At 39.6% G+C, this 25,959-nt stretch overlaps 1 protein-coding gene across 4 annotated transcripts in view; it reads right to left on the bottom strand.

The window, feature by feature from the left end:
* The window catches only part of SLC7A2 (solute carrier family 7 member 2), a 45,292-nt gene extending 21,453 nt beyond the window's left edge, over positions 1-23,839 (bottom strand). For 2 of the 4 annotated variants that reach the window (XM_087963210.1, XM_087963212.1), the window contains exon 1: positions 5,722-5,858. The gene's annotated coding sequence lies outside the window, so the exon portion shown is untranslated. Of the gene's footprint in view, positions 1-5,721; positions 5,859-23,672 lie in introns of those variants that run through there. The other 2 variants (XM_087963213.1, XM_087963211.1) reach the window with 2 other exon arrangements.
* Between the last annotated feature and the right edge of the window lie 2,120 nt (positions 23,840-25,959).

Raw genomic sequence — 25,959 nt, 5'->3', positions numbered from 1 at the left:
ATCTCAGAAAATTAAAATATTACATGCAATCAATAAAACAAGGATTGTACATAGAACAATATTGGACCTCTGAAAAGTATAAGCATGCATATGTACTCAGTACTTGGTTTGGGCCCCTTTTGCAGCAATTACTGCCTCAATGCAGTGTGGCATGGAAGCTATCAGCCTGTGGCACTGCTGAGGTGTTATGGAAGACCAGGGTGCTTCAATAGCGGCCTTCAGCTCGTCTGCATTGTTCGGTCTCATGTCTCTCATCTTTCTCTTGGCAATGCCCCATAGATTTTCGATGGGGTTCAGGTCAGGCAAGTTTGCTGGCCAATCAAGCACAGTAATCCCACGGTCATTGAACCAGGTTTTGGTGCTTTTGGCAGTGTGAGCAGGTGCCAAGTCCTGCTGGAAAATGAAGTCAGTATCCCCATAAAGCTCGTCTGTGGAAGGAAGCATGAAGTGCTCCAAAATCTCCTGATAGACCGCTGCGTTGACCCTGGACTTAATGAAGCACAGTGGACCAACACCAGCAGATGACATGGCTCCCCAAATCAACACAGACTGTGGAAACTTCACACTGGACTTCAAGCATCTTGCAGTGTGTGCCTCTCCATTCTTCCTCTAGACTCTGGGTCCTCGGTTTCCAAATGAGATGCAAAAGTTGCTCTCATCAGAAAAGAGGACTTTGGACCACTGAGCAACAGACCAGGTCTATTTTTCTTTAGCCCAGAAGATGCTTCTGACGTTTGTTGTTTAGAAGCGGCTTGACAAGAGGAATATGACATTTGAAGCCCATGTCCAGAATCCATTTGTGTGTGGTGGCTCTTGATGCACTGACTCCAGCCTCAGTCCACTCCTTGTGAAAGTCCCCAACACTTTTGAATGTCCTTTTTCTGACAATCCTCTCCAGGCTGTGGTTATCCCTGCTGCTTGTGCACCTTTTTCTTCCACACTTTCCCCTTCCACATAACTTTCTACTAATGTGCTTTGATACAGCACTGGGAACATCCAACTTCTTTTGCAATTACCTTTTGAGGCTTTCCCGCCTTATGGAGGGTGCCAATGATGGTTTTCTGCACAACTGTCAGGTCAGCAGTCTTTCCCATGATTGTGATTCCTACTGAACCAGACTGAGAGACCATTTAAAGGCTCAGGAACCCTTTGCAGGTGTTATGGCTTAATTAGCTGATTAGGTGGGACACTTTGAGCCTAGAATATTGCACCTTTTCACAATATTCTAATTTTCTGAGATTGTGAATTTGGGGTTTTCATGAGCTGTAAGCCATAATCATCTCAATTATGACACATCATGGCTTGAACTATTTTGCTTTGCATGTAATGAGTCTATCTCATATATTAGGCTCACCTTTTAAGTTGCATTACTGAAATAAATGAACTTTTGCATGATATTCTAATTTTTTAAGTTTCACTTGTAAATTATGATTATGAAATTTCACTAATTGTATTTCATACTATCATGTTGAAGCTTAAGAAGACAACTGATGGATCAGCAGTCAGTCTAATCTCACCTATTGTAGTTTTTCTAATTCACAACCTTTTCATAAACAGTAATCCACTGTACCTATCCAAATCTCCCTACAATGTATGCATTTATAGATGCTCCCCAAAGCAGCAGTATGGAAAATGGCTTTAAGATCTGCTTTATTTGCAATTGCATTTGGTGATATGACATTCACAAAGAGAAATGCATCCACAAAAACTTTCTCACTTAGTACGGAAAGAAGAAATATTTATAATGTTTATAAATATTTATAATGCCAAAATGGGCGAGGCAACAGCACCATATTCCAGCCATTACCAACAATTTGATTAGCCATATTCAACAATGTTACAATAATCTGCTCTTTTTCATTATGGGGGTCAAAGAAAAATGTTTTCTATTAAGTCAACATATTCCTGCTTTCATGAGAGTCTTCGTGATCTTGCTCCTTTCATTGAAGTGATGAAGGCAGTGATGCACACAAATGTTTTCTGATACACAGACACAAAGACACACACACACCAGCCTCTTTTTCATCATAGTGCGATTGAGAAATCACATACAATTTCTTGATTATAGAACATGTGATTCCTTTAGTTGAATAAATTTAATTGGGTAGGTAAGTGAGATAAAGTGTATCTCACAATCATAACCTGAAAAGACTATGATTCTACCACAAAATGTATAGCTTATCTATTCCTTTCTTTGTTGTAGCTTATTAACACTTATTATTGCAACTTTACTATCTAAGTATGACTAAAATAAATGTTATCGCGCTTAGTATTATATAATCTACAGTGTAGATTCTACACAGTTATCACAACAAGCTAAAATTAGAAGGGAACTTTGAGTCACTATTGACTCGTGGCAATTAGTCCATAAAGTTTTCTGGGCAACATTTTCCAAAGTAGTTTGCCACTGTCTTTTTCCTGAGGATGAGACAGAGTGGCCCAAAGTGGGCTTCCATGCCTAATCTGATTAGAACTTAGATTGCCATCTTTCTAGTCCAGTGCCCTTAAAATGCTTAGCTACGGTTTCTTCTTTTTCCCTAGTATGGAACTCCCAAACATGTAAAATAAATAATGCTGTTGCTTTCCATTTCCAAATCTTAGATCTCTCAAAAATAGTATTTGTAGCAAGGATTTTCTAGCATCCAAAATAAATACTTTAAACCAGGGGTCGCCAACCTTTTGGACCTCAGGAACCACCAAACTCATACTTTTAAATCCCGAGGACCACTAATACGATTTTTTTTTAAAAAGATAATATTTTTTTTATTTTTTATATTAAATATAAATTTAATATTAAAAACTATATATATATATATATAGTGTGTGTGTGTGTGTGTGTGTGTATATATATATATATATATATATATATATATATATATATATATATATATCTATATATATATATATATATATATATTCTTAAGTTTGGTACTCATGTATGGTATTCAGCTTTGTTCGGGTATTTTCCCACATCATTATAGTTGTGCTTTTAAAGTTGTAGCAACGTTTGGCAGAATCTCATCTGCCGTCATCAGGCTTCTGTATTGTGTTCATCTGATGAACACAATACAGAAGCCTGATGACGGCAGATGAGATTCTGCCAAACGTGCTACAACTTTAAAAGCACAACTATAATGACGTGGAAAATACAATTAACAAAGCTGAATACCATACATATATACATATACATATACATATACATATACATATACATACATACATACATACATACATACATACATACATACATACATATAATACTTATTTAATAATAACAAAGTCACAAATGCTTAATCATAATTGTGGGGCAGAGCAAAGGGAAAGGAGGGGCCTCTCTCATCCTTTGGGAAGAAAGAGGGGCCTGGAGGCTCTGGGAAGATCTGGATGGGGAGGACCGACTCCCCCTCAAATGGAAGGAAAGCAGATTCCCCCAATCTGGTCTCCTGTCATTTCATATCTCCCAAGTCAGAGGAAACCTCTCCCTCCTTTGCCAGTGTGGCTGCCTGGAGTTGGGGGAGGGAAGGAGGGCCGGGTTGGAAGCGCCGAGGAAGACGGGCTCCTAATAACCAGGCAATAGCCCCCTTTGGCCTCCACACAAGAAGACACCCCCCCCGAGGCTAAGCTCCAGGTTTCTCCTGCCGCTTCCAAGCAGAGAAGGGTCCCAGCATATGTGGAGGCCGAAGGAGGGGGCGAGCCCAGAAAAGCTCTCACCTGCACAAACAGGGTGGTTATTAGGAGCCCGTCTTCCTCAGTGCTCTTTTGGTCTGGGCATTTGGTTTCCCCCCACCTCATGCCAAGGGAAAGCCAGCTAGGCTTCTCCTTCCCTCCTATCCTTCTGCCTGCTCCCTTTCCCCCACTCAATCCCAGTTCAGGACAAAGGAGAGCACTCTGGAAATATGTGTTGGCATTTCCAACATACATTTCTCTGGTGCTCGCCTGCAATTCTTCGCATTCCTCCAGGCCGGCTTGCTGAGGGGGGAGAGCAGCCCTGCCGTCTCTGCTGCCCCCCCTCCTGGCCCCATCCATCGCTGCCTGAGGAAGACACAGGAAAAGAAAGTGAGCAGAAACATAGCTCTTGCTGGGGAGAAAGAGTGGAGATCAGAAGGCACAGGCAACAGAAAGTGGCGCTTTCCAAAGGTGGCACCTTCCGTCTTCTCTTGCCTGTGCCTTCTTCGATCTCCACTCTTTCGCCCCAGCAAGGGCTATGTTTCTGCTTGCTTTTCCTGTGCTTTCTCTGGGCAGCGATGGCTGGGACCGTGGGGGGAGGGGGGCAGCAGAGCAGAGCACCAAGAGGGATGACCTCATTCTGGAGCTCTAAACTGGATGGTGAGCGCAGACTTGCCCACACCACCCCCTCCCACCATCACCAGCCCTGGGCTGTCCCTACAGCCCGCGGCCATCGAGGAAGAGCCCAGGCCAGGAGAGGCGAGCTGGAAGGTGCAGGAGTGTCACGCAAATGCAAGTAGCGTGGCACTCCTGCACCTTCTGGCCATCTCCATCGCTGCTTCAGCCCGCCTGAGCCGCCAGCCCCCTCTTGCTGCAACAGCACCATCACCTCGTCCTGGCTGGTGATAGCTGCACCGCTTTTTGCAGGTTTGCACTCGACCGAAGCGTTGGGGCCAGTGGGTGGGCAGGCCATGTGGACGGCACAGCCTTGTGTTCCCGCGCAGCCTGGATTAATTGCTTAAGGGCGAAAATTTTCTCATGGACCACCAATGGGCAGCGGCCCATTGGTTAGTGACTGCTACTTTAAACTGTAATCTGTAGCATCAATTTCTCAATCTCTCTTACTGGGACAGATTCTCACCCTTCCATTATCTATCCCAAAGGATCCCACTTTCCTGCAGTAAGGAAAGAAAGAAACATGAATACAATTGTATAAACACTCTAATAATTCTACATATAACTCTTTGCAAGGGAAGGAAGTTATGATAATGTGACTGTTTTATGACTATGAATCAAGGGTGTTACTATAAAATGTGTGTGATTAGCAAACAACTCTGTCCTTCCCATAATCCATCATTCTGTTATCTTTTTTTTTTAAGTTAGGCTCTAAGCATTCTCCTTTCCCATACCTTTCAACCTCACCAATCCCAATTTTAAGTTATAGGAGAAAAGCTAGTCTGAATAATTTACTCACAAAATTCATTTATTAAGCTATTGACTTTTTTAACATATTTACAAAATTGTTTGTTCATTATAACACATTTATTGACCTTACTAAGTGCTACTATAATACATTGTGTTATTGTAAAAAGAAATTATATCCAGTTAGTTTCACAGAGGTTAGTAAAATATATTTCCAAGTAAATGTTCTTGGAAGTAGTCTCCATCATGTCAGTCTCCTACTAGTACGTGAACTTAAAATATTCCTTTACAAAATATTGAAAGTAACATTAAAAACACTTTACAGAACTTTTAAATCATTCCAATAGTATCTTTTTAAAAGTTTAACTGCAGCAAACTTAGACAAAATGTAAACTTCCAGGATTAAAACATTATTATTTTGCTTCTTTTGAATGTTTACATTACTAAAATACTAGAATATTAACATGCTATATGTTACATTTCTAATCTACATTAATAAGAAAACATCATTTAAAAAAGAACAGATTTGTTAATACAGGCCAGCATTCCACATTCAGTGGGTGAGTGGAAGAGAACCTCCAAGTAAGTATTTTGTTTCAATATAGATTTATTTTGAGCCCAGCCTTTACTTACCTAACAATAATATTCAAGTTCCGTATTTCTCAGGCACAGAGAGTAAAGAAGATGCAGGCTGCAGGAAGATTTTACTTAGACAACTGCCTTTTTAAAAAATTGAAAGGTTCGGCTTTCTGAAGCTGCTTGACTCCAGGGGGTGGAGAAAAATCAGCTAAAGGTGATTGGATAATACAGAGTTTACCCACCTTTTTCCGCAAACAAATAAAAAAAAAGTTATGGTATTCATTTATACCATTTAAGAAACCAGACCAGCTTCTTCTCCTGTTTAAAAAGCAAGCTGGACATTTGTTAAATGTATGTCCACAAATAACAGGCTAATGATTTTGTAGGTCTAATATTGATTAACATTATAATTGATAGAAACACTATGCAAGTCAGTCCAGCCTAGGATTATAATCAAAAGAATGGTTTATATATATTCAGTTGTGCCAACCATGAAGATACATTTTTCATGGGGAGCAATGCAATGCCAAGACACTATCCCTTATGAATCAACACACTAGTAGTAAGAAAAATGTCAACATTAGGATTCAAAAACTACCAAACAAATAATGAGGCTCGATAATTTTCTTCTTTGGCTGATGACCTTAAACTGTCAGGCAAAACCTTGTCAGAGATCTTCTGGCCAACTGGCCAGATGAAATCTTCCCATCCAGTTTGCTAAAGCTATTTCACTTCTACATGGATAGCAAAATGGTTATTTGCAGAAAAGGAAGCTAATTCATTACTCTATCACTAGTTGGTGTCACCAAGAAAGAGACAGGATTTTGCTATAGAGTATCAAATCTGTTAATAGAGGCAACTGAGATTGTTACATTGTCACTGATCACTGTTATCCATGGAGACAATGCTGTGGAGTGATGGTGACTCTCCATTCATATATATTTTGGAAGAAGTATTTTTGAAATATTGTTGCCATGCTAATTGTATAAGTCGAGGGTCTTCAAACTTGGCAAGTTTAAGACTTGTGGATTTCAACTCCCTGATTCCTGAGCTAACATGACAGGAGGAAGAATTCTGGGAGTTAGTCCACAAGTCTTAAAGCTGTCAAGTTTGAAGTCTCCTGGTAAAAGTGGTAGGTATGCATTCCCTTATATGTGGTCAAGAAAAGAAGAAAAGAAGGGACTTTTTTTCTAGCCACTAATTGGGTTTTAGCATCCTAAAAGTTGCTGCACTGTGTGCCTGCCATCAGATCCTGCTCTTAGTTCTGATGAGGTATGCCTGAGCGGTAAGATTCAAGTTAGTGGGGAAAGTCAATCTTCCATGCTAAAGAAAGCCTCAACCCCGATTATTTTAATGAAACAAAATAAGAAAGAGTTGAGCAGACTTCTCTGGCACTACACATCAGGAAAGGTATGCATCTCTCAATCAGGAATGACTGTATATGTGTTCCATGTGTATTTCTGCAAATGTAATATTCTGGTTAGGGGGCACTCAAACAGCAAAGCACAGGACAGGAAGTCAGATCAATATGCAGGATATGAATCTCCAAACAACGCACACCGTTAGGATGTTGACAAGTCTGCAGCCATCCACAACCTATACTTACCCAGTAATCCTTTTGCAGTGTAGGTATGCGGCGATGTCTCACCCCAATATTAAACAGACCCTGCTTACCCTTAATGCAGATAATCTGGAAATTTTCTTCTCTTCCCCCCCAATCCAATATAGGTTTCTACACTACCTTTTATGATCAGTAAAATGGAGATACTTAAATGAGAAACTTATTGTATAAATGTATATAATAATAAAGGTAATAATTATTATTATTTATATAGACCTAGGTCACAAAAAACACCCCAATTTTCAGGAAGAGCCCCCAAAACTTCATCTGACTGCTATAAATTCATTAAACTAAGACCCAGACAGCAGCTCCAAGTAAATATTGGAAAATATAAGCCTTAAGCTGGTGGTTGGACTAGAAGACTCAGAGATCTCCTCCAGCCCTGTGATTTTATATTCTATGACTTTAACTTGTGCATTCTACTCAGAGGTAAATCCCACTAACCACATTGAGTTTACTCTCAGGAAAATGATGTAGGAACACAGCTTTTCAGAGCAATTCAATACATGGTGTCCCTTCAACAGTTCTGAAGTTTACCTAAGCAAATGATCTATTAACTAGGTATTTACTTTTAGGCAGTACAAAGTAAACAGCCTTTCCAGTGGACAAAGTTGTTAAATGACTGCAGATCACAAGGCAAACTCACTACTGCACATACACTATCAAAATGTTCCATTGCAGTCATGTTTATCTTGGGAGTAGCAAAATAGCATCTGTTGTTTTTGCCCCTTCATTAAGATTAAATCCTGGGACAATTATTATTATTCACATTTTTATCCCAGCATACTTCCAATGTAGCGTAGCATAGCATTTCATTCCAGCATGCTTTCCATTCAATACAGATTCTTCTATTATTTTATATGTCTTCTATTGTAATACATTTATGTTCTTAGTTATCTTGAGTATAGTTTTGCAGGAAGATATTACATATATTACACATATATTATGCAAAACATAGTTTACACAAAACTGTTGTCATTTCTAGGGACCCAGATAGTTAACAAACATACCTGGAATTAATCCTTATATATTTTAATTGAAGAGAGTTGCTTACAGGGAAATCTTGGGTATTTTCTTTGAATACAACTGGATTTAATTAAGTAGGTATGTACAGATATTCATTGCTCATTCTTATTTATATGTCTGCCCTTTTTAACCAAATAACTCTGGCAGCTAACAAAACATGCACATAAAATAATGTAATATAGAAACCATAAAGCAATACACAATTCAAAATCATTGAGGATCCTCATGATGTCTCACAGCACTGAACAAAACATACATACCAGGCTTCGCTAATATCCTGGCCTCAATGCCTGGGGGAAAAGCCAGATGTTCAAGGCATCCCAGGTGGCCAACAGGATTAGGAATATCCAGAACTCAAGGCTGTTCCAAAGGCAGGTGCCATGAGAGAGAAGGCATCCTTCTGGGTCACACTAGAACAGCGGCCCCCAATCTTTTGGGCGCCAGGAACTGCTTCCATGGAGACCGGTTTTTCCACGAATGGGAGGGGGCGTGGTTTCATATGCTGCCTGCATCCTGTGGATGGGGCTTCGCATGTTTGCGCCAACCAGTTTCTGGCATGCCGGTTGGGGACCCCTGCACTAGATAATTGTTTTATTTTGCATTATGTAGAGACTGAGCATAAGATAAGGAAGATGTGACATTAATACTAAAACTAATTCTTACTATTTCCATACTGGAAGTTTCAAGCTAGATTTCCATAGCCCTCCAATAGTTTGATTTTCAGGGCCAAATTGACTTCCTCCTCCTCCTCCAGTCATTCCTTTTCCAACCCTCACGTAGTATGAGGCAATTATGTCTACCCATGATTTGTGCTAGTTTGGGTCTGTGTGAGCTCCACTAAGACCAACCGAATTTTATTAAGTATTAACTGCTTTTGACAGCTAATAAAGAGGGCTTTGCCTTAGCGTTTTGGGCAAAAAAATAGAGATTTTTGCCTAGAGAGTTAGAACTGAAAGGAAATATCATTGGATGATCTGAACCAATGCCAAATCTATAGCACATAATTTTTATAGAAAGTCTACTTTTAATAATAATGTATTAAACCTGCATGCCACCTAACTCTCAACAACTCTGAAATTCTGTAAACTTTTACTTTTAAACATATGTTTGCAATGTAACACTGTTGATAAACACAAGGGACAGCAACTGATTGGACAACTGAAAAGAATTTGGGGAAAATGTCACAAACACTCTCCCAAAACAGTCACGAGAAAAGACTTGCTTATTTATATAATTGCAATGGTAAACACATAAGCATACGATCCCTGGACCATTTAGTCTTACAGTCTGTTCTTATAATGGCCAATCAACTACACAAGAACAGCCACTAGTCTTCCAAGAATGTCCATGAGTGTCTGCAACAGGGGTGATACCAGCAGTGGATGGACTGTTGCATGTGGGGAGGGAGGGTAGCACGCGGGAGATCATGGCATCGGAGCCCTTCCCAGGTGTTCCCTGGCCTGCGAGGGGGGTGGGGGGGAAAGGAACCTCTGAACTGGTGCTGGGTGGTGGGAATCTGATATCCGGAGGCTGACGAGCCATGTGCTGGCGGGGAGGTGGGGCAATCCTGCAGTCTCCCTAGCAAACCCGTGTTGTGGCTGCTGTCTCCTGCTTCAGCGCATTGAGGAAGCTGAGTATCGAGGAGGCTGAGCAGCAGTGGGAAGAGTGCAGACCTCCTGAGCTGCAGGAAGCGGCTGCCATCGATGCCCTCAGGTGAAGATGTTGCAAGGGGGAGGTTCAATCCCCTCTTCCTCCTCGCCAGAAGCGCTCACATGCCCAGCAGGAAGGAGAAGGCTTGGCAGGTGCCAGAGGGGCGGTGAGCGCTTTGCATCTGAGTGCTTCTGTCGAGGAGGAAGAAAAGCTCCTGAAGTGGGGTTGAGCTTCCCCCTCACAACATCTTCACCTGAGGGCATCACTGGCAGCCGCTTCACCTCCTCAAAGGTTCCTTTCCCCCACCCCCATGCAGGCCAGGGAACACCTGGGAAGGGCTCTGATGCCGCGATCTCCCATGCATATCAGTATCTGCTGACGGTATCACCCCGTTGCCCCACCTCCCCGCCAGCCATCTGATCTTCAGCACGGGCTTGTTGGACTCTGGACATCAGATTCTCACCACCCAGCACCAGTTCAGAGGTTTCTTTCCCCCCACTCCCACTCCCGGGGATGGGGGGGGAAAAAGAGAGAGAGAAAGAGGGAGGGAAAGAGATAAAGAGGGAGAAAGGGAGAAAGAGAGAGGGGGAAGGGAGGGAAAGAGAGAGAGAGGGAAAGAGAGAGAAAGAGAGAGCAGGGAACAAAAAGGAGAGGGAGGGAAAGAGAGAGCGAGAAAGAGAGAAAAGGAGAAAGAAAGGGAGGGAGGGAGGGAGGAAAAGAGAGAGGGAAAAGGGAAAGAGAAAGAGGGAGAAAGGGGGGGAGAGAGAGAAAGAGAAAGGGGGAGAAAGGAAGAAAAAGAGGGGAGGGAGGGAGGGAGGGAGGGAGAGAGAAAAAGTTGAGAGATCCCGGTGTTTTGTTTTCTGTGGGAAACAGGTTCAAATGACTCTGAGTATTTGAAGTTGCAGAAACAGGCAGTCAAGCTAAGTGCCTGAAGGACCCCATCCTGTCAGTGGGAGTCCCGGAGCTTCAGCGATAGCATGATAGATTCATATTAGTGGTCCGCAGGATTTAAAATTATGAATTTGGTGGTCCCTGAGGTCCAAAAGGTTGGCGACCCCTGCCTTAGAAGGTTTCCATAGCTGCTTTGAAAGTTTTCCTCGTTTCTCTGAGCCTGGCTGCAATAAAGACTTCCCTTGGAACTGCCAGCAAAGTAGGAGTATGGACAGGCATAAAAGTGCAAAAGGTGTCCAAAGTAGCTGTGTGACCCTTTCAGGACTTGCTGTAACAGTTCAACAAAAGGTGCTTGCAAAATCATATTTGCAAAGTACTGTACAAAAACGCAAATCCTTCTGCTCACAAGTGATTAAAGATACATCAAGAGATTCAGAAGGCACTATAATAATCACACTTGTTGCATGAAAAGAGACAAACCAACTTTGTATGATCTAAGAGAATAATTTCTGGCAGCAACATCTACTTTTCACAAGCAGGTATTCTTTAGTTATGGGGATTTGCAGCATCAAAAAAACAAACAAACTCTGGAACAGAACCAGACTAGGAGATAAGACTACACTATATCAGAATAATTATCAGAATAAATACACACGGTCACTTTGCTCTAGTTTCCTATTATTTGCATGTTATGTAACTCCAGCTGTATGTGCGCACAGTTTTTAAGCCAGTGATCCACTTTTTTGAGTACAAGTTGGTTCAGAAAAAATGCTGGTTCAGAAGAAGTTCAGAAGAAGTTCTGTAAACTACAGTATGATATTTAATGGAAAAGTAATGTTAAAGATGTTAAGACTTTAATGAATATTAATATTAATGATAGAATTGAATTGGAATGGAATGTTTTAATTATATACATTTATAATTTTTTTCTTTTTTTAAGAATACAGTGTGTATTTTAAGAATGTACCAAGCAGAATCCGAATGGAAGTTATGTATTATATTGAAAGTTACAATTTTAGGGAAAAGATATAAAGGCGTCATACTCCAATCCGTAACTACAGAAGAAATCATGTTTAATGAGAAAAGATAATCGATAATTGAAACAGGACAGACAAAAAATATAAATACAATGATTTGAATTGAGATGAGATAATTAAAATAAAATTGAGAAAATTAAAAGAGGGGAGAAGCTATGCAGAAAATGTAAAATAGTAATAAGATATGGAATAGAATATAAAAATGAGCATGAACCTGAATTTGTGTCTGTACGAAGAAATGTAACCCAGGATTATGCTACTTTCAAAAAAGATGTTTTATTTGTATTTTTTTTCTCTTTGGGAAAACTCAAATAAAATTTACAAAAAATAAATAAATTATAAATACCAAAACTTACCAATTTTTTTCAAATTGCACTTTTAAGTTCTCCTTAATTGGACAGAAAAATGGTGCTTTGTAAGTAGTTTCCTTTTCCTTAACTATGTTTTCAAAAATAAATCACACTGGCACATTTAACTTTGTTGATAGGTGATACTTCCAACTTAAAAGTAATCTCATAAAATTATTTCACTGGGCAGCAGATTTTCCTCTACAGGAAAAAAAAGTATTTATTCCACAGACTTATCTAAAAACTATGAAACCATAAAAACCAGTTATTTATTCTAGATTTCCATATACCTAAATCAGTTATCTAGACTACTACTGTATCATCCTCCAAGCACTGGATGAACATAAGCAAACGGAGACCACTACTTATAATTTTCTTGGCAGTATCCTACTCAGCTCCACCTCAAGCCACTTAAAAAGAAAAACAGGCTGAAGGAGGAATTAGCCTTTAAAGGCACAGGCTTAAATTAAATCTTGCAGTCAACATTCAATAAACCCATTTGGTGGGGGGGAAATAAAAAATGCACTATCTATAGGAAAATTTGTAACAAAAAAGAAAAAGTTCTTGAAAAAGAAATGCAAGTAAGAACACCGTGACTTAAACATGTAGGTTTGAGTGATGTAAGGAAGGGTCGGGGGGGGAACCTGGTAAACTACTTTAGAAACATCCTATTCAGAGAATAGAACCACATTTTGCAACCCATAAATAGTAATTCCCTCCCTTTACCCCCAAGTTAGTTGAGTTGCTTTTACTGTTTGATTTAGTCAACCAAGATTTGGGAGAGACAAATGTGTTCTGATTCCATGAACTTGAACTTCGATTATCAGAGATAATGGAGACAACTTTTACCAAATTCACATAGCAAATTAGTAACTTATGTTTACCCCCTTATATCCATGATAAGCTAAAATTAGGACTTCGGTATGAGATCAGCTGCAAAATACAAATATTTTCTACAAAAATGTACCAATCAGAAAACATTCACAGAAAGATATTCTGGAAACATTTCTGGGAATATCAATAAACCCTAACCCCAAAACCCAGAAACTTCTATATACCTAAAATTGCATAGTATGAAATTTAAAAGCTTTTGAAATGTTTTCACAGTATTGTTTATTGACACTGCAATAAATAATAAATTCAGTGACAGATCACTTCTGTCCATTCAAATTTAAGGAAGTAATCATGCTTTTATTGCATTTTTATCATACCACTTGTATCTGCAGTTATGGATATTATCCAGGAACCTGATATGGATAAGCTGATGATTTACCTGCATGGTAATTAGGTAAAACAACAACCAGTGTCTTAATTCTTTTTTTCCCATGGGTTAGCATTGCTGCATTTTTATTTTTGTGATCCGCAGCTGTTTTATTCCCAATATCTTATCTTAGTTCTTTTTTATCATAGAAAATAATTATAAAATCTCAGTACTGTATAGCTAAGAAAACAAGATTTTAAATTTATTTATGAGAATAGTAATCATTGTAAATGTGCTGGATATGAATACAGTAACCACATGTGATTCAAAACCATGAAAATCTAGGTTAGAACTCAAATATGCCAAAGAAGAATTTGTGGTCATCATATTAAGGCAGCGGTCCCCAACCTTTGTGGCTTGGTGGCCTGGTGGAGAGGGGGGACAGAGGAGCCAGGCTGCATGAGTAGTGGGCTGGCATGCACACGCTCATACATCTCGACTTGTGAAACAGTGGGCCAGTGTGCATATACATGTACACGCCGCTCTACTTGTGTAAGTTGAACTGTCTGTGTGCATGCACGCCACTCGCACAAGTTGAGCTGTGTGCACTTGTGTAGCCTGGTTCCAAATAGGCAACAACCTGGTAGTGGGTTGCAGCCCGGGGGTTGTTCTGTATTAAGGAACAAGATGCCATAAATGTCAATGGAGGTAATGCTTGATTTATGGCTAGTCATTTAATAACCAACTGATGTTATGATGGGCTAAAAAATGTTACTTATGACCTCTCCTTAAAGTTACAATTGTGTGCTCATTTTGGGTACTTGATAACAGGCTCACATTTACAACCTGTTGCAGGAGACAACAATATGCAAGTTTTTGGCTGTTTTTTGATCGAAAATGGCCAAATAAATGCTCTTACAGAGTTTTGGATTTATTTAATGACCATGTGAGTCACTTAACCGTGATGACTTGTTTTAAAACTGTCATAAAAATGGCCAAAAATCATCTTTGCCTTGACTTACGACTGCAATAACTTAAAACTGAAATTCCAAGTTCCACTGAGGTCATAAGTAAAGGACTTTAAGGAGGTTATCTTATAGCATTTACTGATTCAAGTAAAATATTTATTTCCCTCAAATGCACCCATGTCAGGGCAATATCATTAGAAGTGTTATGAATCAACTGCATTCCAACATGAAGAAATAATAGCCTATCATAATAACCAGTTTGGTCCACTGGCTAAGGCACCCAATCTAGAAAACAGGAAACTGTGAGTTCAAGTCTTGTCATAGGTATTAAAACCAGCTGGGTGATCTTGAGCCAGTCCTCTCTCTTAGCCCAACTCATCTCACATGGTTCTTATCATGGGGAAAATTGGAGGAAAGTGTATTGGATATGTTCACCACCTCGAATTATTTAAAAATGTTCTGACCCGGCTCCCAAACACAACAAGCGCACTGTTTGTTACTAATGTTCCCTTTATTCGGAGCACCAGCAACCTTGGCAAAGAGTTTCTCTCTCTCTCTTACAGCAGGCTAACGAAGTCTCTAAGTGCCTGTGGAAATCGAAGCTCGCTCCCTACCCCCTGAAATGGCTCCAACACACCAAGTCTCCCTCCCTCACCACACTCATAATGGAGGGTGTGCTCTCTCTTTTTCCAGCAGCGGGGACACACACACACACACACACATACACACACACACCCCGAAGGTACACCCAACTCTCAGTGCCACAGATTCCAAGAAAAAATTCCGATACAGTTCCAGACAGGATTCAGAGGTTTGGACTATCCATGGCTCTCTGACAGAGAGACAAAGAGTTGTCTGTCGCACCTATTTGTCTCCGCCCCCTGCCTTTTATCCCCCGAGCTAGGGTGGGGCTTAGCTAACAGCGGTGGCTCGTCCATCCCAAGGATTGGCCCAAAGCTTCCCGCTGCTCTCCTTTCCTCTGTCTTCTACACATCAGGCACGGGACCCAGCTGTTCCTCCTCTTCCTCATCAGCTACCTCCAGACCTGACGGCTGTTGACTCTCCATCTAGGGGCTGATGGATGGTCCAGGGTCTGTCTTTGTCTCTATCTCTGACAGCTCCATTCCCTCTTCCCCCTCAGAGCTCTCAGATTGCCTTGATGCTGGCCCAGACTCTCAATCCGCCTCACCTGATTCAGCTGTCGGGGGGGCAGTGGCTGACAGGCCATAACAGTAAAACAATAAATGCAGGAAACAAACGAATATAACAAACAATCCCCTTATTTAGTAGTTGTTGATATCGAATGAAGGCTAATATACGTGTCCCACGATAATGTTACAGGATACCAATCTGAGTTGACCACCAGGACCAGAGATTTAGTCTTCCGAGTTTTCAGACTCGTGCTGGAACCCATCTTCAGGGAACCTCTCTTTACCAGAATGTGGCACCCTAAACCTCTGACCCCCATGACCGACCCAGATTGGATTCTGCAGTTATTGCTATCTTTTTTTAAACGGGATGTTCAAAGTAGGCATTATTTTTCAGTTTCTTTTGGAGATACAGCATCCTTCATTCCTACAACGTGTAGTTCCTGAAATTTTTAGTGCCACATAGCAGGAAGATTTCAAATGTTATATTTTCTCTATGCATGTGTTGAATGCAAACCCACAACCTTCTTTTGGCTCCAGAAAGGCTTTCCTTGTTCCATGGTTATTTCAGTCAGTGGAGAAAGTTGCAACATATGGTTGGGTTAGCAGAAGGTCACTTGACGCAGGCACGATGTGATCAGCTTGAAAATCTCTCATCAAGTTCCCAATGTATTTCGTAAGGTACATGGTGTAAAATACATAGCCCTATAATTGTACCTGCAGTTAAAAATGAGTGGAACTTCATTCCCATGCTGTCCTAACTTTGTATAGGAAGCAACATTCAAGTGATTCCTTTTATGTTTGCAAGAAAAATACTTCATGCTCTGTTACTGATATATTAAGTGCTATATAAAGTACAGCATGCACCTTGAAAATGGAACTCTCTGGCTTTAGTTGCCTCAGTTATAAATAAACGTTTCTTTTACTTCCAAGGATAATTTATATTATCTTGAAATGACGATTACAGATTAAATGCGCAGGAATGGATTAGATGTCTGCTTTTTTTAATGTCAGAGGCTAACTCTGCAAAATAAATGCATCATAGGAAATTTGAGAGGTTGAAATTAAGTAAGCCAAGCACAGGGACAAGGACACATTCTGAAAAATGGGCGACTTCAGCTCTTCTCCAGACTTCCGGGGGTGGGGGTGGGTGGGTGGGTTGCCAGATACAGGTGGAAGATGCCAGCTGTATTAAGACTAGGAGATAATGATTTGAATACAAGGTCTTACACAGGATCAGTTTGCTGGAAAAGGAATTATGTTAATTGTGATAATTTCAGAGTGAAGTATCCAGGGTGTGTGTTCTGCAAAAGTTTATCACAGCAATCCCCCATTGAATCAGTGAGCTATGGGTCTCAATTCTGTGTTTCTAAATATGTTTAAAATTCAATTAAAAACTTGTTTTTCAAAATATGCTTAAATTTCAACTTAATTTTAAATAATGTTAATCTAAAAGTGATTGCATTTGTATTGTAATTTTATATACAAGATAGATAGATGATAGATAGATGATAGATAGATAGATAGATAGATAGATAGATAGATAGATAGATCTCATACACACACACATACACACACAGTATATTGCTTTATAAAATTTAAACACATCTAAATGTATTATAAATTTATTATTACATAAGCTTGTTACATAAAAGAACCCATGGAAATTCTCAAAAGCCAATACAATAAAATGCTCTGTGACAAAGCCCACACATCTGAAAAGTTAGTAGTAGATGACATAAGCAAACTATTGATATGATTCAGCAAAGAATTATTTTAGAAATCTGTCAAGAATTCTCTTACATTCATATGTAAGTAGCACACAAATTTGGTAGAGTAATGTTACCGAGGAAAGTTTAAAGGTCATATTGTTCAATCTGTATATCAAATCTTCCAGATGTTTAACTAGTGTTTCAGAAATCAAGAGTTTTTCTAGTCAACATATATTAAACAAAAATGTGTATATATTATTATTACATATTATTACATTCAATTTAATACAAGATTCTTAAGGGGGATCATGACTTGTAAATTTTAGAAAAATCTTCAACTTGCAAAGGAGCCTATCAAAATCAATGACATAGTTTCCTTTTTTATATTACATTACCTTTAATCTGAGACAGATTATAACTTGGTACATAGAGTGTTAGTTTATTTAAATACATCTTATTTCAACTCAATTGACTGGATTCACACAATATACTTCCAATCATAAACTATGGTTTACAAATTACATTGTTTGAGATCACAAAGCGTGCTCACTGTGTTATGATTCAGCATAAACATTCTAAATAGTAACAGAAAAATAAATATGTCACATTTTATTTGCAAGTATTTCTTATGTGTTAAAATATGTCAAATATTTCTTGATAGTTTTTATTTATTTATTAAATATATGTGCAGATAGACCTTTACTTACAACCACTTGTTTAATGACTGTTGATGTTACAATGGACCTCCCCAGGGTATGACCCAGATTCAAAATTCTAATGGTTGCACCACCCCATAGTTATGGGATTGCATTTTGCGTTCCCAGCCCACATTTATGGTCATCTGCAATGTCCTGCAATCACATATAAACAATTTACCTTTTTTGCTGGAAACTGCCATGTACTTCCAATTTTCAGCAAAAAACATCCATTGAAAACAACGGATTTGTTTAAGGGCTACAGTGTTTGCTTTACGATTGCCACATTCACTTAATGGATTACCGCAAAAAAGATAATTGGTCCCAGTCATGTGATGATTAATGACTGGCATGACTGAGGACTGTAATTCAGGGTTCAATTATGGCCATAAATCAAGGACTACCTGTATGTAGTTATTATGACTTATATGAAATGCAGGTCCTTTATTCTGCCTCTGGGCTTTTTAGAAGAAATGGATAAGATGAATGTAATCCATTAGAACTGTACAATCTACTACAAACTCAGCAAACAGAAAAATAAAAAAATATTTTATTTTATTTGCTTACAGGCCCTAAATATTTAGGAGTCACTCTAGATAGGGCCCTAACATAAAACCAGCACTGTACCAAAACTAAACTGAAAGTCAGTGGACAAAACAACATCCTCATTAATGAGCTATAAAGACAACAGCTCTGGCTTTTTACTATTCAGCAGGTGAATATGCCTGCCTAGTCTGGTATAAATCAGCACACGCTGGGGAAGAAAATGTTGCTTTGAATGAAACTAGCAGAATTGTTACCGGATATGCCTTAAATCTACCCTTCTAGATAAGATCTACCACCTAGCTGGCACTGCCTAAGGCACTGCCCCACCTACTGTTCACAGAAAAGAAGCAGCATACAGAGTGAGGCTTAAATCATTTCTATCTAGACAACACCCTCTCTCTGGCCTATAACCAACTCATCTAAGATTAAAATCCAGGAAAAACTTCCTTAGGCTGAAGAATTAATTTGAAAGCAGAGTGAACCTATGGAAAGCAAGAAAGAACCAATACTGGATGGAACCAATGGAGGAGCTGGCACGTGGGCCTGACAAAAGCTGGGAAGTATGGAAATATCATTGAATAGGCTGCACAAGATCCAGAGACACCCTCAACAAATGGGGCTCTCTGGTGCCTTCTGCCCTTTGCAATTCTGGTGACAGGCAGACAACGACATATATGTAGACTTGTCCTTTGTGTCCTGATCAGTGTACACTTGAAGATCTCATGACAGAACATAATTAATGTTGCAAGTTTCTGGACAAGATCTGTTTAATTTGTACATATTTTAAACTTGTACTTTATCTTTTAAATATTATATAGTATGCCTTATTTTAATTGTGATGCTTCTGACACAAATAAACAAATATCAAAAACAACAGAAACAGTAGACAACCAAGTTCATCTTCAGTTAGTTTTAGCCTAAAAATTAATTAAAATGTAGTTATCCTATGGTTCAATATAACTGCATTTAAACCAATATCCAAAACACTAACCAATATCCAAAAATATTTTGTTTCCTATATCCTTATGGAACTGTCATTTATATAGCAGATAGTAGACTGCTACCAAATCATATAAAATTCATAGAAATGTCTCTAGAAGAAGAGAGAGCATAAATAAGAGAGAAGTGAAATAATTTTCAATGGGAAAAGGGATCCCTCATTATGGAGACAGGGAAGGTACTGCTGTCAAAGTAAGAATGTTTTAAAAGCTACCTGTTGAACATCACATTTTCTACTAAAGGTTTAAGGTACAAAACAGAAGATGGATTGATTTGAAATACTAATTCCAACTATCCCAGTGAAAAATAAAGATTAGCTATTTTTTTTAAAAAATAGTGTCCTTAGTTATCTGCAACAAGACTATCAAACAACTCAAGTGAAATTACTGCTGTTGGTGGTGGTTTGTAAATCTAAAAAAGAACCACAAACATTCTCAGCATCAGATTTCACATCCTGATTTCTTACCAAGCCACAGATTCTACCCCCTCCAGCTCTAGCATTTATTTATTTATTTATTTGATTTGCCAATTGTTTACAAGATAATAAGTATAAGTGTATACATAGTTGTGAATACATGAAATGGGTACATATAAGAAAAATAAAAGAAGAATAAGAGAAACAATAGGACAGGGACGGTAGGCACGTTGGTGCGCTTATGCACGCCCCCTACAGACCTCTTAGGAAAGGGGTGAGGTCAATAGTAGACAGTCTAAGGTTAAAGTTTTTGGGGTTTGGGGAAGAAACTACAGAGTCGGGTAGAGTATTCCAGACATTGACCACTCTATTGCTGAAGTCGTATTTCCTGCAATCAAGTTTGGTGATCTAATATTCAGTTAAAAGGCCACCAAGGAAAAGCAAATACTGTATGAACATTCACTTTAAGCAGATTAGTTCTGCACCATCTTTGTGTGCAGACACGAAGTGCAACATCAACAATAAATTAATGCAGGTTCTGTCAATTAATTTGGTTCACTGGGCTAAGTGTAATCCCCATCTGTCAGTATACAAGGGGTAAAAAAAAATAACCAAAGTGTTAGAAATCCCACTGAAATCCTATTTTTTTAACCAGTCAACTGAACAACCAAACCATGTATCAATAAAGTCTATTTTATAGCATGGATTTGGCTTTTCATTAAGCAAAATAAATATTTGCCTAATAATCTCATAGTTTTATTTTGTGAGAAATAAAGCTGTTCAAGAAATGCTTCTGGTAAATCCCAACAAAACCAAGGAACTCATTACATTCAGAATTAAGCTTTTTTTAAAAAAAATTTAAGACACTGCATTATAACCATAAAGCAACAAAGATGGGTTTATCATTTTCTGAGAACAAAATGCTCCTAGACCCAAAGATGTGCTTTCTTTGTTTTTGCATATTTACACAGAATAGGTTTTACCATGTTTAATGTGGTTATTCTTTCAGAAGAACAAAATAAATAAATAAATGCAACATATTCCTAGTAGAATGTTGCCAATGGAATATATTTGAAAAGGACTGTCTTGAGGCCAGTAATTATATTAAACTATATTGAACATGCAATGGTCTATTTAGGCCACCATACAGCCCAATTCTTTTCTCACTGCTAGAAGCCAAATCAAAACATCAAAGACAAATAGCTGTCCACTATCTAACATAAAGAGATCCAATGAAAGGGAACCCAACACCTCTCTGATGTTACACTCCAGTGTTACATTGTTCTTCATGTCAGGAAGTAATACGTATGCATAGTACAGATTTTGTCCCACATTGGGTTGTCAGTACAACTGGGAGGATAAAAAACAGAATAGACACTATGTAAAAATAGCGTAGTGTAGTACAACTTTGGTAGGGAAATTACATAACATTTGTATTTTCTGTTCTGAGAGTTTAAGAGAAGCTGGTCTCTATATATCATTGTGCTAGATTATTGTTAAAATGTCCCTCTATACACCAAAACACCCACCCACACAACAACTTAAATCAATCTGAGGTCTGCACTCTGGAATAGAGAGAACCGTGTTCAAGAAAACTACACTGGCTATTCGGTTTTGTGATTAACAGCAAATTTAACACAGATTTTAGATTTTACTGTTTCTTGTTCAGACCAAACAATGCCAACAAGTAATGCAGTCCTCAACAAAGGAGCATTGCATTGCCATATGACTTGACATGCCACTCAGTATGATTGGCCAACATTACATAAATGATATGACTTGTAATCACTACACTACTTGGAAGTTAAAAAAAAAAACACATATACAAAGAAGGTGCATATAAGTTATGTGCGTGTTGAAGGCACTGCACTATTTGCTCAATTCTTTCTGAATAAGGAATATTTATATATTGAAAGCACTGCACTTTTCCTTTAGCTAGTTTTGAAAAAGGATGCTATGAGAAGCCAGCCACTTTTATAAACCATGCATGAACTAAGCCACAAAGGCTTTTTAAAATGATCTATGTTCTAGCAGGAAGTCTATCCTCCAAACAGACTGTTTTCAACAGTAAAAACCAAAGTTATAGGCTGTGATGGTGAACACATATTATGTATTTTTGTTATAGGAAGAATGCAAGATGTCCAATGTATAGTCACTGATCCACTTCTCTCTCATGCTTTATCAATCTTGATTATAGTAAAACAGACCTAGATCAGTTTACTGGAATTTCCTGTCTCACCCTTAAAAAGGATGCCATCTGTGTTCACTGGTTTCTTTCTTATTTAAAGTATGTATGAAATATTGTGCTTAAAGAAGAAGAAAAAAAACAGGTTTGGGCTGACCTTATGATTTCCAAAAACCAACTGACCTAGTACCTCAGAGGGAGAATGAAGAGAATTCATCTCCTCCAGCAAAGCCAGTTCTAACAAGGAGAAGGATTTATCTGCATCCTGTTCTTGCTCTGGGAACAGAGATTCCAGAGAAAGCCAGAGGCTTTCCCCAGATCAGATATACTTCTTCTTAGCAATGTACACAATCACTTACCCCTAGTTAAAACAGTTCAAATGACCTTTTGGGATGAAGTAAGTTTGACAGGCAATTTTGAACTTTGCTTAGATTATTTCTGACTTCTTTTTTCTCCAACTCACTTAACCGTCTTAGGCGAGACATTACAGCTTTTGTTTTGAATCAGACAAGCCAATGAATTCTTGTCTTTGCATAAACAGCCCACACCGTCATGAAGTTTTAACTATAAATATCCCTTGCAACCAGCTTGAACCAACTCAACCCTGAAAACAGGACAAAATCACCCCAAACTGTCCTTTACCTCACCGCAGTATAGATCTGGCAAAGCATAAAGTAAACAAGGGGTGGTGGTTGAGTTGCTAACATTCCTTCCATCTTATGCCCTTCATCTGAACTAGCATGCCTGCCTCATAAATTTCACTTCTCCTCTGAACTGACTTTAGAGCCAAGTACCTGGCAACCTAATCCTTGCATAGCCTAAGACTCTGAAACAGCGCAGCAGAATAGAAAGTGCAATCAAAGGGATTTTTGCATGGGATCCTAAGCTAGCCAGCCTTTCCATGGGGTGGGGTTCCGATTTTTATTTTTATTTTTTTGTACATCAGCCACATAAGAGCCCAGATTTCAACGGCGGTGTTTCCCTGGACGGAAAGAGTCGCTGGCAGGAGAAATTGCATCAGCTCAACATCTGCCCGCCAGGCGGGTATTACTGGCACAAAACGAGGTGCGGTGGCATCCAGGATCGCGACAAACGAGAAAGTTCAGAGACCAGCAAGCGATTCACACCTTGGTACTTATCCTTATGCGCCCCCCCCCCCCACTCCACGCTGCCTAGCCTTTTGGTGAGCAACGCCCGGCCTTTTTCTCTCTCCACTCGCTCCCCCCACCCGCCGCTTCCCTGCCACGCATTCTGCATTTCTCAAGCGCGCCCTCTTTTCACTGACTTGCTCTCTCCCCGCCACTTCCCGTGCCTAAATAAACTGTCCGCACGTGCTCATGGAAACAAAAACACTTTCCACGGAATGCTGCGCTTTTTTTTTTTTTAACAACCCCCTCCCAAACTCTCAGCGGGAAGCCTTATGAAGTGGAGGGGAGGGAAACTTCGCTTCGCCCGGCAGTTCTAGGCAAGGCGCCCATCTGAGCGCGCGCGCGCGCGCGTGTGTGTGCAGGGGAAGGAAGCGGGGGTGGAGGGAACGAAGGGGCGGAGAGATGTTCCCACTCACTCGAGCCGTCTGAAGCGCTGGCGGACGGAGAAAGGCGGACTTGCGGCAAGCGGAGGCGCGGAGCTGCCGGCGGTGCTTGCTGCTCACTCGACAGCGAGCCGGCCGAAGAAAGAACTCGGGGCTCCGTAACTCCTGGCACGTGCCCCGGGCCGGGCGCCTCTGGCCCCGCCCCCACATTCCATTCGGGCCGCCCCCCTCACAGGCCCCCTGGCCTTCCCACGCCCGGAGAGCTGATGAAGGCGGGGAGTCCGCCAAGCCCTGCTAGCCAATGGCGAGGCGGGGCGGTGGTTGGCGGTGGTTCGCGCGCTGTCGGAGTTCCTGCCTGCGGGAATTGGACGTTCTCCCAAGTTCTCTTGGAAAAGGGGAATGGGATGGTTTGGTTCATGGAAAGGAGCGCCCTGCAAGTTTCATTTCGTAGCCCTTCCTGTTCGTTGGCAAGCCTTTCGCGCTCCAACTCTCTCCCCCAATTCATAGCCTATTGATTCATGGAAAAATAATGACGCCCTAAAACTATAGTACAAAACTAACGATAACCTCGGGCTGTGAACGCACCTGGACGTATATTGTGTTGGCGTTACAACATGATTGCATTCCCGAGTTCTGTTCGAAGGCATGCTTAATTTAAGAATTCTCTGTGGCATCAGGGTTTTTGTTTCCCCCCACCCCTTCGGGAAATAAATGGCGTTAATGCAGGAGTAAGTTTTGCCGCGTAAGTAATGGTAGATAATCGGAGAATCGAGTTTTTAAAGACCTTCCCCTCTTTCTTGCAAAATATGTTTTAACACAACACCTCCTGAGAAGTGCAGTTCCTGGCAAAAAAAAAAATTCCTGCAGAACTCTGTTTGGCAAAACAATCCATATTCTCCAAACACTTTTATTAATGTGTTAGTTGCTATCAGTTTATTTACAAGACTTACAGACATCTCTACGTAACAGATTTCAAGTGGCACACAACTCCCTAACTACATAAATGTTTAATTCAAATTCGAATATATACAACATAGCTCCCATAATTTTTTTCCCCAATTTTGGTCATTTCCAGACCCAGGGACTTCCATGTCTCTGGTACTGGGGAAGTCTGGGAATTAAAGTCTATTCATTTGGAAGTTGCCAAGGCTGGGAATTAATAGTTTAATAATTAATAGTTAACCACTCTGAATATTCAATACAATAAATGATCGCTCAGGGTTGGTGGCCATTCCCCCCAAAAAGTGTTTCCTGCCTTTGGCGTTTTTAGCCATCTTATCATGAAGTTGAAAATTTGTACACTACTTTGGAAATCTTAAATTGGTTTAATACAAATACTGTGCAAGTAGGAAAGCATACTTGCATATTTATTAGTGAATTGGCATCTCAGTTCTCCAGCAACTGCATTTGCTTCCAATCTCATTGAATTCTTTGTCCAAAGGATTAAAACACCATGTCATCTGATTTATGCAATGGGAAAGAGACACTTTGTCTGACTACCTTAGCTACTACAAAACATTTTGAAACAGCATTCCCTTCCTTCTGTTATTGAGCATTATCCAAATTTCTTTTCAGCATGCTATCCTGAGAACTGGCACTTCTAAAAGATAGTTTAGAAATAATTCTTGCTGAAGCATGCAAAACCTCCACTTAGTCATTAAACTCATTTAGAAAGATTGTTTATTTTCTTCTTGCCCACTAGGGCTGCCACATTTGGAGTGCAGAAATCCAGATGAGCTCCAGATGACAGTTTTCTGCACTTCTTTATTGCCAACAAATGGCCAATAGTAACTTTGCAAGCCCAGGTTGTGTAGACTTACTTATATTCATAAGGTGGCACCTTTTGTTTAAAGGTACTGAACAGCAATAATGTAATTTATGTTGCTATTGCAGTGCAGAATAGAATAGCCCATTGAAAGAGATGGTCTATAAATACTCAATGGAACAATCAACTGAAAGCAGTTTACAAAACAATCATATAAATATCTTCTGAGAAATATGCCCTATTGTTTCTTTTATTTTTAATTTTTCTTATATGTATCCATGTATTCATAACTATGTTTTTACATATACCTATTATCTTGTAAGCAATTGACAAAAATAAATAAATAAAATAAAAAGTCAAGATTTGTTTAATTGTGATCTACTGAATAATGTGGCAGAGTTCACTAAGCATGCCAAACCCTGGCCCAAAAGTTTACAAGTATCGGCATACACATAATAAAAACCAGCTAGCTTATGTTAAAGCTTAGTGCGATAATACTCACTGATAATCTTAAAATAAAGTCTTTTTTTAGCCTTTCTCCTGATGGCAACGGCA

Source organism: Notechis scutatus, chromosome 4 (genome assembly GCF_049901735.1).
Source record: "Notechis scutatus isolate UNSWTSFEM ecotype Mainland chromosome 4, rNotScu1.2, whole genome shotgun sequence".
NCBI classification, from domain to species: domain Eukaryota; kingdom Metazoa; phylum Chordata; class Lepidosauria; order Squamata; family Elapidae; genus Notechis; species Notechis scutatus.
The sequence above is the reverse complement of the archived record's forward strand: the minus strand, read 5'-3'. Positions and strand labels throughout refer to the sequence as shown.